This window comes from Lepidochelys kempii, chromosome 11 (genome assembly GCF_965140265.1).
Source record: "Lepidochelys kempii isolate rLepKem1 chromosome 11, rLepKem1.hap2, whole genome shotgun sequence".
NCBI classification, from domain to species: domain Eukaryota; kingdom Metazoa; phylum Chordata; order Testudines; family Cheloniidae; genus Lepidochelys; species Lepidochelys kempii.
The window spans coordinates 75,475,273-75,488,291 of NC_133266.1; the positions used below are offsets into that span (position 1 = coordinate 75,475,273).

A 13,019-nucleotide genomic window follows, 5' to 3' on the forward strand; every position below is an offset into this window, starting at 1 on the left:
GGTGGTTTTGTGCAGTGGAAAACCACCCTGCTTGAAGGTTTTGTTTTTCTAATTTGTGCTCCTGCCCTTTCTCCCTCTTCCAGACATCTAGAGGCCAACAGGAGCCAACTGAGCCCACCACTGATCCCATCTCTTGTGAGATGGCAAAGCAGCTGTTGCACGGGAAGGAGGAGACAGAAGAGGCCGAGCAGCGTGTGCCGGGATGTACCAGCCCCACGTAACCCCACAGTCTAGGCGGAGGAAGCCAAGCCCCTCCCCAGCCCTGCCGGACACGCTACAACTGGAGCACCAGTGTGAAAGGGAGCAGCTCAGCTCACGCTAGGCAGAGCGCCGAAAATGGAGGATGCACCTTGGAGGCTCCAGTCCAGAAGCAGCTGAAGCCCCGAGGCGCCGAGACCCAGCCGCACCCCCGGGTGCCTGCAGACGTGCAAGGGAGATCAGAGTGTCTGGGAGTTTCCCACGCCGGGAGCCCAGAGACCCCCAGCCCGTGGCCGAGAGACTTCTCCTCTGAAGTAACCTGGGTGAACGAGCCATTGTCATGCTGAGTGACGTCAGCATGTTCTGGTTGGATCCCCACTGACTCAACGGCAAACACATTGGCCACGGACAAGGCCCTGGGCTAGGGCAAGGGGGAGTAAGGAGAGTCTGGGTCCCCCTGCCCTGGCTGCCATTCATCCTCGGGTGGCTGCCCACGTCCCCGTTGCGCCACTAGACTGCACAGCCGTTGACTCTGGTCGTTGGGCCACACAGCCCCGACGGAGAGGACAGCCACACGGACTCTGGTCGTTGGGCCACACAGCCCCGACGGAGAGGGCGGCCGCACGGACTCTGGTCTTTGGGCCACACAGCCCCGACGGAGAGGGCGGCCGCACGAACACTGGTCTTTGGGCCACACAGCCCCGACGGAGAGGGCAGCCGCACGGACTCTGGTCGTTGGGCCACACAGCCCCGACGGAGAGTATGGCCGCACGGACTCTGGTTGTTGGGCCACACAGCCCCGACAGAGAGTATGGCCGCACGGACTCTGGCCGTTGGGCCACACAGCCCCGGTCGGAGAGGGCGACCGCACGGACTCTGACCGTTGGGCCACACAGCCCTGTATGGAGAGGACAGCCGCACGGACTCTGGCCATTGGACCACACAGCCCCAGATGAGAGGGCGGCCGCACGGACTCTGGTCGTTGGGCCACACAGCCCAGACGGAGAGGGCGGCCGCACGGACTCTGGCCGTTGGGCCACACAGCCCTGGATGGAGAGGACAGCCGCACGGACTCTGGTCGTTGGGCCACACAGCCCCGACGGAGAGGGCGGCCGCACGGACTCTGGTCGTTGGGCCACACAGCCCCGACGGAGCGGGCGGCCGCACGGACTCTGGTCGTTGGGCCACACAGCCCCGACGGAGCGGGCGGCCGCACGGACTCTGGGCATTGGGCCACACAGCCCTGAGTGGGAGGGCTGCCATTTTGGCTCTGGCCATAAGGCCAAACCACCCTGAGGCTAAGGACAGTTATTTAGTTTCACCCATGGGACCTCGCCCCTTCACCCCTAAGGCATCGCCCATCTGTCACCATAAGACCCACACCATGATATAAGACTTTCGGGATCAGGATGCAAATATGAGTAGAAGCAAGGAGTAGCATGTGACCTCTCTAAGAGCTCCTGCCACTCCTCTACCAATATGGGGGTGTTTTATCTCCATCCATCTGCCTCAGGAATGGATTTGACCAATGGGGGAAAGTTCTGGGGCAGAGTGACCCATCCGGAAGTGGGTCACGTGACCCCTCCGAGAACTCCTCCCAGTTGGGGTGAGCCTCAGCCCCTTAGGACCAGCCAGAGAGGGGATTTCACCAAATCAGGTAAGTGCTGTGGTGGGGTGACCTGCCCGCAAGAGGGGCCCATCACCGCTCCATGAAATCCCCCCACTGTCCTCTACTAATCGGTCAGGGTTTCACACACCCCATAGGCCATCCCAGAAGGGTAACGTACCGATCAGAATAGGCAGTGCCTGAAGGTCTAGGCCAGAAGCCGCCGATCTCTGGAGCTCCATGTTTGCGTGGCTGGCAGCATCCTCCTGGAAGTCGCAACACAACACTGCGTGGAAGATCCCGTCTCGTTCCAAGGATGTCTTTTGCAGAAATCGTGGCCTAGGCCTTCGGGCTAAACCTGTTCTGGATTGGTACACGTTTACCTTCTGAGATGGCCTAAGGTGGGAGAGAAACCCTCGCCAATTGGTAAAGGGCGGTGTGAGGACTTTTTAGGGACCACAGGATCCTGTTGCGGGCAGCTCACTCCACTATGGCACTTCCCCTATTTGGTCAAATCCCCTCTCGGGGTGGTCCTACAGAGCTGACGTCCACTTCAGTTGTAGAGGACAGAGGGAGGAGTTCTCAGAGGGGAGACACAACCCCCTTCTGGATGGGTCACCCTGCCCCGCAACGTCCCCTGATTGGTCAAATGCATTCTCTGGGTGTGTAAAATGGTGTTTGCCCCTGCCAAATTTTCGTAAAAGAAGGGAAGAAAGGCATGTACGTTTTGTGTTATCTATTAGGTGGCCATCTTGGACTTGGCAAAAGAATCTGGTGACCTTTTGCCATTGGCTATATTCATTTGGGTTGGGAAGCACACTCCCACGCACGGATTGAATCCGCGTAGACAGGGTCTAACATCCAGGCAGAGACGACGCAAAGAGGGATAGGGAGGGTTTTTAGTTAGGTCTACTCACCCGGTCCTGTGTCCATCATCGAAGTCTGTCCCTGACGTCCAATGTCAAGAGAGCAGAAGCTGTCCATCGCTCTCCCTGCAAGAGAAGGTAGAAAGCACATCAACATTTCCTCCTGGGTGTAATTGTTTGTGAGAGTGGAGCATTTCCAGAGTTAAAGTTTTGTTACTCCACCCCTTCTCTAGCCTGTCCTAGTCCTTTCCCCCATCGTAAATAAAGTCTTGTTTGTGTGGTTACCACTCTGTGGCCTTATTTTCGTGTGCTAAGGCAAGCTCTGACAGATGGGATTACAGAGGGGACTATGTGGGAAGACTTTACTGTAAGATTTCCCGCATCTTCTGAATGGGGTTTGGGTTCTGCCCTCTTTAAAGGAAGGAAAAATCCTGACAGGTGATCCTAGGGGGCTGAAACCCACCGTGATGAGTTAGTAATCTGTCCTATTCACCACTCTAGGATGGAGTCTGGGATGCAGGCTCTGGGATGGAGTTTGGGTGCTGGGTGCTGGGTGCAGGCTCCGGGCTGGGGCACAGGGTGGGGGTGCAGGATGGGTGGAGGGGTGCAGGCTCTGGAAGGGAGTTTGGGGATGGGAGGGGCTGCGGAGGGAGGGGCTGCAGGCTGTGGAAGGGAGTTTGGTTGTAGGCTCTGGGCTGGGGGAAGGGGTGGGGGTGTAGGAGGGAGTTTGGGTGCAGGAGAGGGGGTGTGGGAAGAGGGTGGGGGTGCAGGCTCTGGGCTGGGGCAGGGAGAACCGCAATTAACTCATGCAATTAACTCAAAAAAATTAATCGCAATTAAAAAAATTAAAACTGCAATTAATCATGATTAATTTTTTAATTGTGATTTTTTTAGGTATGATTGATCACCCTGTTAAACATTGAATACCAACTGAAATGTATTCAAGATTTTGGGGTGTTTTTCTCCTTTTTTCAAATATACTGATGTCCATGACAACACAGAATACAGGGCTCACGTTCTAGGATGATGGTTTACAAATATTTACACTGTCAAAGTAAGAAAAGAAAGAGCATTTTTCAGTTCCCCTCATAAAAGTGCAGCGGTGCAAGCTCTTGGTCGTGAAAGTGCAACTTACAAATGTAGATGTTTTGTTTTGTTCAGAACTGCACCCAAAAGGAAAACAGTGTCAACGTTTCGCGCCTACAAGGCCACCGGACGTTGAGAAGAGGCGTTCGCATGGCACTTTTGTAGCCAGCATTGCATGGTAGTTATGTGCCAGGCATGCTAAACATTCGTATGCCCCTGCATGCTTTTGCCACCAGTCCAGAGGACATGCTTCCATGCTGACGATACTCGTTAAAAAAAAGTAATGTGTGAATTAAATCGGTGACTCAGCTCCTTGGGGGAGAATTGTCTTCTCCTGCTCTCTTTTACCTGCACTCTGCCACAGATTTCATCTCCTAGCCATCTCGGATGATGACCCAACACGTGGTGTTTGTTTTAAGAACACTTTCACTGCAGATCTGACAAAAGGCGAAGAAGGACCAATGTGAGATTTCTAAAGACAGCCACAGGACTTGACCCAAGAGTTAAGAGTCTGAAATTGGACTCCAAAATTTGAGCGGGATGAGGCGTGGCGCATACTTTCTGAAGTCTGAAAAGAGCAACACGCCAATGTGGAAACGACAAGATCCCAACCACCGAACAAGGAAATGAACCTTCCGCTGGTGACATCTCAATCTGTCCTCAACATGGACGCATGAGCTCTGGAACGGTGCCTGAAACGCGAAGGGACGTATGATTCTTCAGCACATCTGGCCTGTCAATATCCTGCGATGCCAGCTACAACAGTGCCCTGTCAATGCCTGGTCTCCCTTTTAGGTGACACGTCAACGAGAAGTGGGCAACATTCGCTCCTGCAAATGTCAACAAACCCCTGTTTGTCTGAGCGATTGGCTGAACAAGCAGTAGGACTGAGAGGGCTTGTGGCCTTTCAAGTTTTCCATCGTTTTATTTTTGAATGCAGTTATTCCATTCTGTTACGTGTGAAAAATGCAGATTTTTCTTCCCCATAATTACAGCACTTACTCCTAGACGACATTTGCTGACTGGCTTTAGCAAGAATCATGAAAAATGGGTCTTCACACATTTAGCACTGACTGTCAGCCCCTGCCATGTCGTGATACCGTTCAAAGCACAAGACACTGTTTTGATGAAAGTATTTTAGCGCTTGTAGGCCCGGAATGTATTCAGCTGATTTTTAGAGCCCCTTAGACTTTTGGTACGTTTTTCAAAAGCATCTCTTTAAAATAATGTAGGTCTGGGATCGGGCACCTGACCACACAGATGGGGGCCTAGGGGGCTGTTCCAAACAGGTTAGGTACCAGGGGCTAGCTCCACAAAAATACTGAGCTGGGCTTGGCTGCTACTTTCACTTTAGCTCCCTAAGTCTGACACTGAGATGCCGCCGATCCTCAACCCCCCCCAGCTACAGCCTAAATGTAAGGGGACTGTTGCCCCCTTACTAACAGTCAGTGGGGGTGTTTTGGTTGGCTCGCTCCCAGTACTAAAAGGGGAAGGGTCGATGGGAAACCAGGCCCCTGAGACTGATAGTCCCCAGGAACAATGGGGAGAGGCCAACGCTCCAGGTCAGCCTGAATGTCAGGGCGAGAAGGCTAATGAGGGAGTCAGGAGGCCAGGGGGGTCCCGTCCTCCGTGTGAGCTGGATTTGCCTGGGTCAGACAGACAGAGTGGGGCCGAGCTAAGGAGAAAGCAGGATCCCGAGCTGAGCTGGGGAGCGGAGCTGTGCCGATCCAGAGGGACCAGTAAAGCAGCCCAGAGAGAGCAGACCTGTCGTGGGAGCAACCAGAGCCAGAGGGGCCAGAGAAGCAGCCCAGGGAGCTGGGGGCAGAGCAGCAGCCGTGCAGAGACCGAGTGGTGGGGCTGGGGCTGGAGCAGTCCGGAGCTGGGTGCGGTGAGCAGCTGGGGAGAGCGAGGGGGACCCTGGGCAGCGGGCCCCGCACAGGGAGACGCCTCAGCCAAGGGGCTCTGCAGGCCAGGCTTGGATCATAACCCCGACAGGGCGGGGGCCACACTGGGAAGAAGGGTCCTGCCACTTCGAGCCTGAGAGCGTGTGGCCACCACCAGAGCGAGTGTCCGACCCGCAGCATCCCCGCAGCACGGCCAGGGCCGGAGAAGGGGCCTGGGACTCACAAGGAGCAGACTGTGAACTGCCCTGACGTTCCAGAGATGCTGTTTGTGATGTTCCCTGCCACAGAGCGGGGTGATGTGTTTCCTTTCACCTTTCCCATTTTCCCTTATTCTTTTTAAAATTAATTGTTGATTAAAGAACTTGCATTTGCTTTAAATTATATGTAATGATTAGTGGGTCAGAGAAGTGCCCAGTGCAGAGAGAGTACCCCGGAGTGGGGACACCCGAGCCCCTGTCCTAGCTGACCACCGCAGGGTTGGGGGTCGAGCCCCCCAGGAATCCTGGGTCCAGCCTTGTCGGGGTTATGAGGACTCTGCCAGACAGGAGAGTGGAAGGGGAGTCCTCCAGGGCAGGGAGGCCACTGGGTAAAGGGAGTGGGAGCGAGGACTCAGATCCTTTTGCTAGCCCACTTCACCGGGGTCATGCAGAAGCCAGGAAAGTTCCCCACAAGCGCGGGACTATTCCCCCGCTTACAGGAAGAAGGAGGTGCCTGAAAGTAGGACCCACAAAACCCAGCGTGTGAGGCATCTCCACACCGATGCTAACCAACGGGAAAGGCCGATGGGAGGGGTGTGTCCTGAGCCCCCCCTGCCTCTCTGGATCTCAGGTTACGAGGTCTGGCTTGGAGAGAGGTACCTCCCCCGGCTCCCGCCCGCCCAGCTTTCCCCCACCCCCTGCCCTGCCCTGCCCTGCCCCGGCCGTACCTGGTTCCAGCCCGGCCCTGCCACGGGGTGGGACCAACACTGCTGCCAAGGCCGTCCCGAGGGGGGTGCGGGTCCGGGGCAACCCCCACCTCCTCCCCAGACCCCGCCCCGCTCCACCCCTTCCCCCAAGACCCTGCCTCCTTCCGCCCCTGAAGCAGCAAGATTAATCCCATACGTTGCATTGATTGTGACTTATTTGCCTGATTTGAAACGAGACCAAAAGGACCTGAGTCTCCTCGCTGTCGATAGCCCCCCGCTCGGCCAACCAGCCCTGAGACTCTGAGGGGCGGGCGGCTGAGAGGTCTCACCAGAGGTCCCACAGGACGGCCAGGTCACCATCAGAGCGGATCGCTCTCAGATCCAGACCCACCTCTTTGTGAGGACCTCCCGCGATGAGAGCAACCCCCCCTTGCCCACCCTCCTCCTTGGGAGAGAGAGGGAAACAGGGGAAAATGAAGCAAGAGAAGAGGAGAAAGGAGGGAGGAAAGAGGAAAAGGGAAACCCAAAAGGATAAACCCCAAGGTCCCCAGTGATTCCAAGCGTCAAAGCGCTCGGTAGGAAATCACATTCTGCCCCCTTAAGCCAGTGTTTTCTGTGCCGAGAATCCTGCCTGCAGCAGGTGCATCAGACCCAACAGGTTCCAAACCTCTCGCAGCCTCCGACCTTGTCCAAGGGACGTTCGTTTTCTGGCACAACCAGGGGTAGGAAAGGAGAAAACTCCACAGAGGCTCCTCCTCATGCTACGACGTGAATCCTAATTCTCTCCCCGTCCTCGAGGGGAGACCCGGAGAAGGAGACGTGCGGCAGCAAAGCCGGGGGGGTCTCAGCGACTGCCCTGGCCCTGCCCCTCAGCCCTGCCCCGCTGATGTCGGGGTCTCTCTGTGAGGTCACCCCCTCCCCACCACCTTTGCCCAATGGGCGGAGGTCCTGCAAAAGGCCTTTGTGATGTCACTGCCCCCCCACCCCTCCCCTCCCAGCTGCTGTCCTGCCCCTGCCCAGCCTCTTGGAGCTGGGAGTTGTTGCCCCCGGATCTCCGCACTCAATGACTGGTGAGTCGGGGGATGGAGCCGGCTATACAATAAACCACCAGTTTTTCATAAATTAGTCGACTTAAGGCCAGAAGGGACCATTGGAGCATCTAATATGACGCCCTGCATCTCCCAGCCCTCCCGTGTGTCACAAGAGCTGCTTTTGCACTAAAGCACCTTCCCGAAGGGCATCTAGTCTTCACTGGAAGACATCAAGAGATGGAGAATCCATCACTTCTCTTGCCAGTTTGTTCCAGTGATGAGTCGCCCTCCCTCTTACAAATCTCTGCCTTGTTCTCAGGAGAATTTTTCTGATTTCTGCTTCCAGCCATTGGTTCTTGTTCTGCCTTTCTTTGCAAGACTAAAGAGCCCTTTAAATACTTGGTGTTTTCTCTCAGCGAAGGCACTGCAGGCTGCCATCAGCTCACCTCTCCATCTTTTTAAAAACTAAACAGACTGAGTTTTTCAATCCCTCCTTATAAGTCTTCTCCATCCCTCAAATATGGCTCTTTTTTGCACCCTCTCCAGTTTTTTTAACGTTATTTTTGAAATGTGGACACCAGAACGGGATGCAGTATTCCAGTGTCAGTCTCCCCGCTGCTGAATCACCTCCCTTTCCATCCTCTCTTTATCTATCCATGGATGGCGTCACGGACTCACAGGACTTGTGCTCTCTCTCAGCCTCGTACAGTCCTTGGGAGGAACCCCCTTCAGTGTGACAGCCCTTCTTGGAGATCCACTCTCTCAAGGGTTAAGCCGTAGGCCCTTCCGCCTCCTGCAACCCCTCTTCTCTCAGCCTTGAGCATGCCTGTCTGCCGTGGGCCCCCTCAGGGAGTCCCCTCACTCTGGACCCCTGGGGCCTCTACTCCCAGAGGGAAGAACGCAACCCCGATCCCGAGACTGCCGTGACTCTCAGCCAGCGTAAAAGAGAGGGGTTTATTGAGTGTCTGAACACAGCACAGGAAACTCTCAGGGCCTCAGGCCTAACCTCCCTCTGCACAGTCCATCTAGGTCTCTCCTGCACCCGTGTGGGCTCTGGCTGTTTTCTCTCCCCAGTCCAGAAGCCCCCTCCTTCCAGCTAAGCGTCCGATATCACCTTCCCACAAGCCTGTGTCCTTTGTCTTCTGTCCCAGGTGAACAGGCTGCCTGGGTCTCCTCTATCTCAGCCTCTCCTCTCCTCCCTCTTTTCTTTCCCCCTGGCTGGAAGCAGTCACCGGGTCTTCTCTCCTCAGCCCATTGTCCTTCTACTGGCCCGACCTGGCTGTGACTTCCAAGCTGGGCCTCCCGCTCACCAGTCGCTGGGGTATCCGTTCTCCAGGCCTTTGCCTGAGGGCCCAACTGACAGGAGAGATCACCGCTGGTCCTCTGTAACAACAAACTACCTCTCCCACCTCGTTAAACAAACAGCACCCAGGGAAACTGAGGCATGCAAACCATTGAAAAACCAAGAAAATCCCCCCGTCATCACTGATGGCTTTGGCCCTGTTCCCCACAGCATCGCACCGGGAGCGGATGTTGAGCGGCTTGCCCGGTATGACACCTAAATCCTTGACAGAGTCACGGCTTCCTGGAGTACAGTTCCCCCTCGGAGGCCTGCCTGCTCTGTCCTGCTGCCCCCTCCCACTGCGCCAAGAGGGGACCTGGTGACTGGAGCTGCTGTGGTTGTGTGAGAGCGCCGGGCTGAGAGACCAAAGGGCACCTCCGTTCTGGAACAGAGGGGTCTGGCCGGTAGGCGCAGTCGCCCCCGGTTTGGGGCACAGAAGGGGCTGTGACTGGCAGCAGCTTGAAGCCCGTCCCCCAGCTGCGCTAGGCACTGTTTGAATGAGTGCAACGTCCGTGTTACATACGGGCTCCTGGGGCTCGGTGGGAAGCACTGAACTGCCTCAGAGTTCTCTGTTTGCAAGGTCGGTCCCAGGAGATTAGAGAGACAAGGCAGGGAGGGGATCTCTTTCATTCTCCAACTTCTGCTGGGGAGAGACAAGCCTTCGAGCTCCGCAGATCTCGTCCTCAGGCCCTGGTCTCTCTCTGTTAGCCGACGGCCAAGGATGTTTGGTGAGGTGCCAGCTATGCCCGTTTATACCATCCGTGACTTTAACCGCTAGGACGCACTGTCCCTTCGCGGCGGGCAGCCCGGGCTAGGCTGACGGATGCCCCAAGGTCCTAACCACCCGTGACTTTAACTGCTAGAGCTCAGAGCTCCTTCGCAGCGAGCAGTCAATACTGACTGACAGGTGCCCCAATGGCAGCACTAAGAGCCTCTCCACACCCGTGACTTTAACTGCTAGAGCTCAGAGCTCCTTCCCAGCGGGCAGCCAGGATTGACTGACAGGTGCCCCAAGAGTTTGCCCCGTGGAGGCGGCACAACTCAACGCTAGGCTCTTAGTACTCTCACCTAATGGCCAGGCTTTAGAGCCAAAACGGCTGAGGTTCTTTAATTGTGTTGGCTGCTTTACAGTAAACCAGAGAAAACAAGTCAGGCTTATGCATAAATGGTTACCAAAATTTATTAAGCTACATTCTAATCATGTGGTTACAAAATTGCTAGTGCCTACTTATTTAAATGTAGAGATGTTACACACACAAACAAGTTACAAAACTGAAGCCACAATCCCAAAGAAAGAAAACAAAGTATAGAGCTCTATTTCAAAATATGTGTACACTAAAGATAGGAGATCAGGTGTGGGTGCTTCTTACCCTCCTTGCGTCTCTCGATTCCAGCGGTGCCAAGCCAGGATCGGTCACTCAATTCCGCGGAAAGACGAATAAGGGACAAGGCGTAGGGACCCTCTTAGCTGCAGAAGCCTTGGGAGGCTGTCACTTATCTGACCAGCAGATAGATAGTGAAAAGCACTCAAAAATCAGGGTGCTGTAGGTCCCCTACTTATACCTCTGTACTCCTTTATTCTCTTTCTCCTTTCTTATGCCAAATTGAGGCTGGTCTGTCGGGGTGACGCCAGCTTTCGCAAGAGTAGTTTACACTTGCAAGGGAGAGAAACAATAAGTGTCGACTACTGGACATTTCTTTTATCAGGGTAAATATTTTCCCACCTAGGATGTTGGTGTGAGTGCATCACTCTATTTAGTAGGGGCGAAGAGCCATGTCTGTCACAGGGCCTCTGCCTGCTGTGAGCTTAATCCTTGTATCTGTTCCCAGAGGCACATTGTAGCAGCACACCTGTGCTTTCATAGCTTCAAAGGCTGTGCTGGAATATATGTTAAGTGCCCTGTTCCGGCTTCCTCCTGTGTTTCCAGCAATGCTGGTCTGAGCAGGGGGGGGCTGGCTGTCTGGCTACACTCTCCCCAACAGAACCGGGTCCAATAAACCATATGACCTCCCCGGCCTGGTCTTTCGGTGTTTTCTGCTCCCACGGTCGTGGCTGGGAAGGGCCACAGGGCTCAGCAGGCTCAGGGAGAAACCTCAGCCCCACTGGAGACAGGAGGGGAACAAACCTCACAATCCGTGTGGTCACTGCAGGTCTGTGCAACTGCCCCCCACTCACTCAGTGGCAGTCTGTGGGGGAGGTCTAGGGTGGCCAGGTGTCCCGATTTTAGAGGGACAGTCCCGATTTTTGGGTCTTTTTCTTATATAGGCTCCGATTACCTCCCACCCCGATCCCGATCTTTCACACTTGCTGTCTGGTCACCTGAGGGAGGTCTGGCAGCCCCCTCCCCAGCCACAGTCCATGCGTGCCCAGCAGTCCCTGTGAAAGCTCACCTTTTCTGGGTGTCTGTTTCACACCCTCTGCCAGAGACGTTCCCCATTCTTTCTCCAGTTCAGCTGGCAGCAGGTCTCGTGCGTGGGGCGGGGGAGAGCTGAGATTTCAGGCTGCTGTCTTATGGCGGTATTGCTGCGATTAACTGGCTGAACGTGCTAATTCTGAGGACGAAACGGGGAAAGGGGCAGAGACCGAGAGTCAGGGAGTGAAATGGAGAAAATACAGGAAGCATTTCGAGCAAGGGCGAAGTGCAATGACCTGAATCCAGAATATTCTCTGCACCCCTTGTCTAACTCTGGGCCTGATTCTCTTCCGCATTGACGGCCCTTTCCCTGTCTCCGGCCGTGTCTGGAGGGCTTTATGCCCCTGTGCAGCCCCTTCACACTGCCAGGAAGGGAGTGGTGTTATGGAATCTTAGCCCAAAGAGGAACCAGGCCCTGTGTCACCTTCATCCTGGGTTTCAGATGACCCCGAGAAGTTGGGGGGCCACCGGGGCCTAGAGCATGGCCCTGCCACAGAGGCCCCGCCCCCGGTCATCCTCTTCCCCCGAGGCCCCGCCCCCCCACTGTTCACTCCTCTGGCCCCCGAGGTCCCCCTACCTGCCCCTCGCTCCTCTCCGCCTCTTCCCCCAGGACTCCACTCACCCCCTGCTTGCTCCTCTCCGCCCCTTTCCCCGTAGGGGGGCTACCGGGGGCCATGGGGCCAGGTACCCGTCCCTTTTCTCTGTCTTCGGTGAGCGGGGGGCAGGGGGGTCCTTGCGGAAGGAGGTGAAGCAGGACAGGAAGAGGCACGAGAAGACGGGGCCGCGGGGGAAAAGGCCGAGGGGCGTTGGAGTGCAGGTTTTGGGGGAGGAGGCGGAAGGGGGATGGGAAGAGGCAGAGCAAGAGCAGGGCATCGGGCTAAGAGGCAGAGGGGAGCGGGGTGCAGGCGGGGCCCCCACTTCTCTGGAGCTTCACTTCCAGCGCTCGAAAGATGACCACGGGCCCACGGGCCTCCGGAGGGGAGACCCGCCCCACATTCCCAGCGTTTCCGCCCGCATGGACGGCCTTTTGGGGGAGGCTCAGGCTCCTGTGGCCTCTTCTACGGGTTGCCCGTGCTCAGCTCCTTCCATGCTCTGGAGAGGAGCAGCACCCAGGGGTGGGGCTGAGCCGGGGGGCGCTGGGTGAGGGGCAGAGGCCTGAGACCGCAGGGACACAGCGTGAGGCACCATCCCAGGCATCCCCATGAAAGGAGCAGAACAGGGTTTACCTGGGGTGGGGAGTGTATGGAGAGCGTCCCAGGGCCGGTGGAGATGTATTGCCCTGGTGAGCAAATGTGGCTAAAACACAGGCCTCGCTGTGAGCAGGATTTGAACCCGCGCAGGGAAACCCGATTGGATTTCGAGTCCAACGCCTTAACCGCTCGGCCCTCACAGCTGTGAGTGACGTGGCCCCCAGTGGCAGTCTCTACTGGAGCGGCTGGAAGCATGGGAGGGACGGGAGCGACGGGAGGGAGCTCTCCACCCTGAACGAGCAGCCGTAGCCATGTTGGCAAGAGAAGCTCTCCCAGCACCATAGCACTGTCCACACCGGCGCTTAGGTCTGTGTAACTTGTGTCACTCGGGGGGTGGCTTATTCACACCCCTGAGCCACATACGTTCTACCGACACAAGGGGGAGTGTAGATGCAGCCTTAGCAGAGACGCGATTAAG

General features: G+C 56.2%; 1 long non-coding RNA gene and 1 other non-coding gene across 2 annotated transcripts; both read right to left on the bottom strand.

Moving 5' to 3' along the window:
* Nucleotides 1-10,101: 10,101 nt before the first annotated feature.
* LOC140895340 (uncharacterized) lies at nucleotides 10,102-11,406 on the bottom strand. The gene is made up of 2 exons (XR_012154172.1): nucleotides 11,329-11,406; nucleotides 10,102-10,591 (listed from the first exon to the last, which is right to left on the bottom strand). It is a non-coding gene; the product is annotated as an uncharacterized lncRNA (long non-coding RNA).
* Nucleotides 11,407-12,662: 1,256 nt separating this feature from the next.
* Nucleotides 12,663-12,744, bottom strand: TRNAS-CGA (transfer RNA serine (anticodon CGA)). Its single transcript has one exon. It is a non-coding gene; the product is annotated as a tRNA-Ser (tRNA).
* Nucleotides 12,745-13,019: the final 275 nt, after the last annotated feature.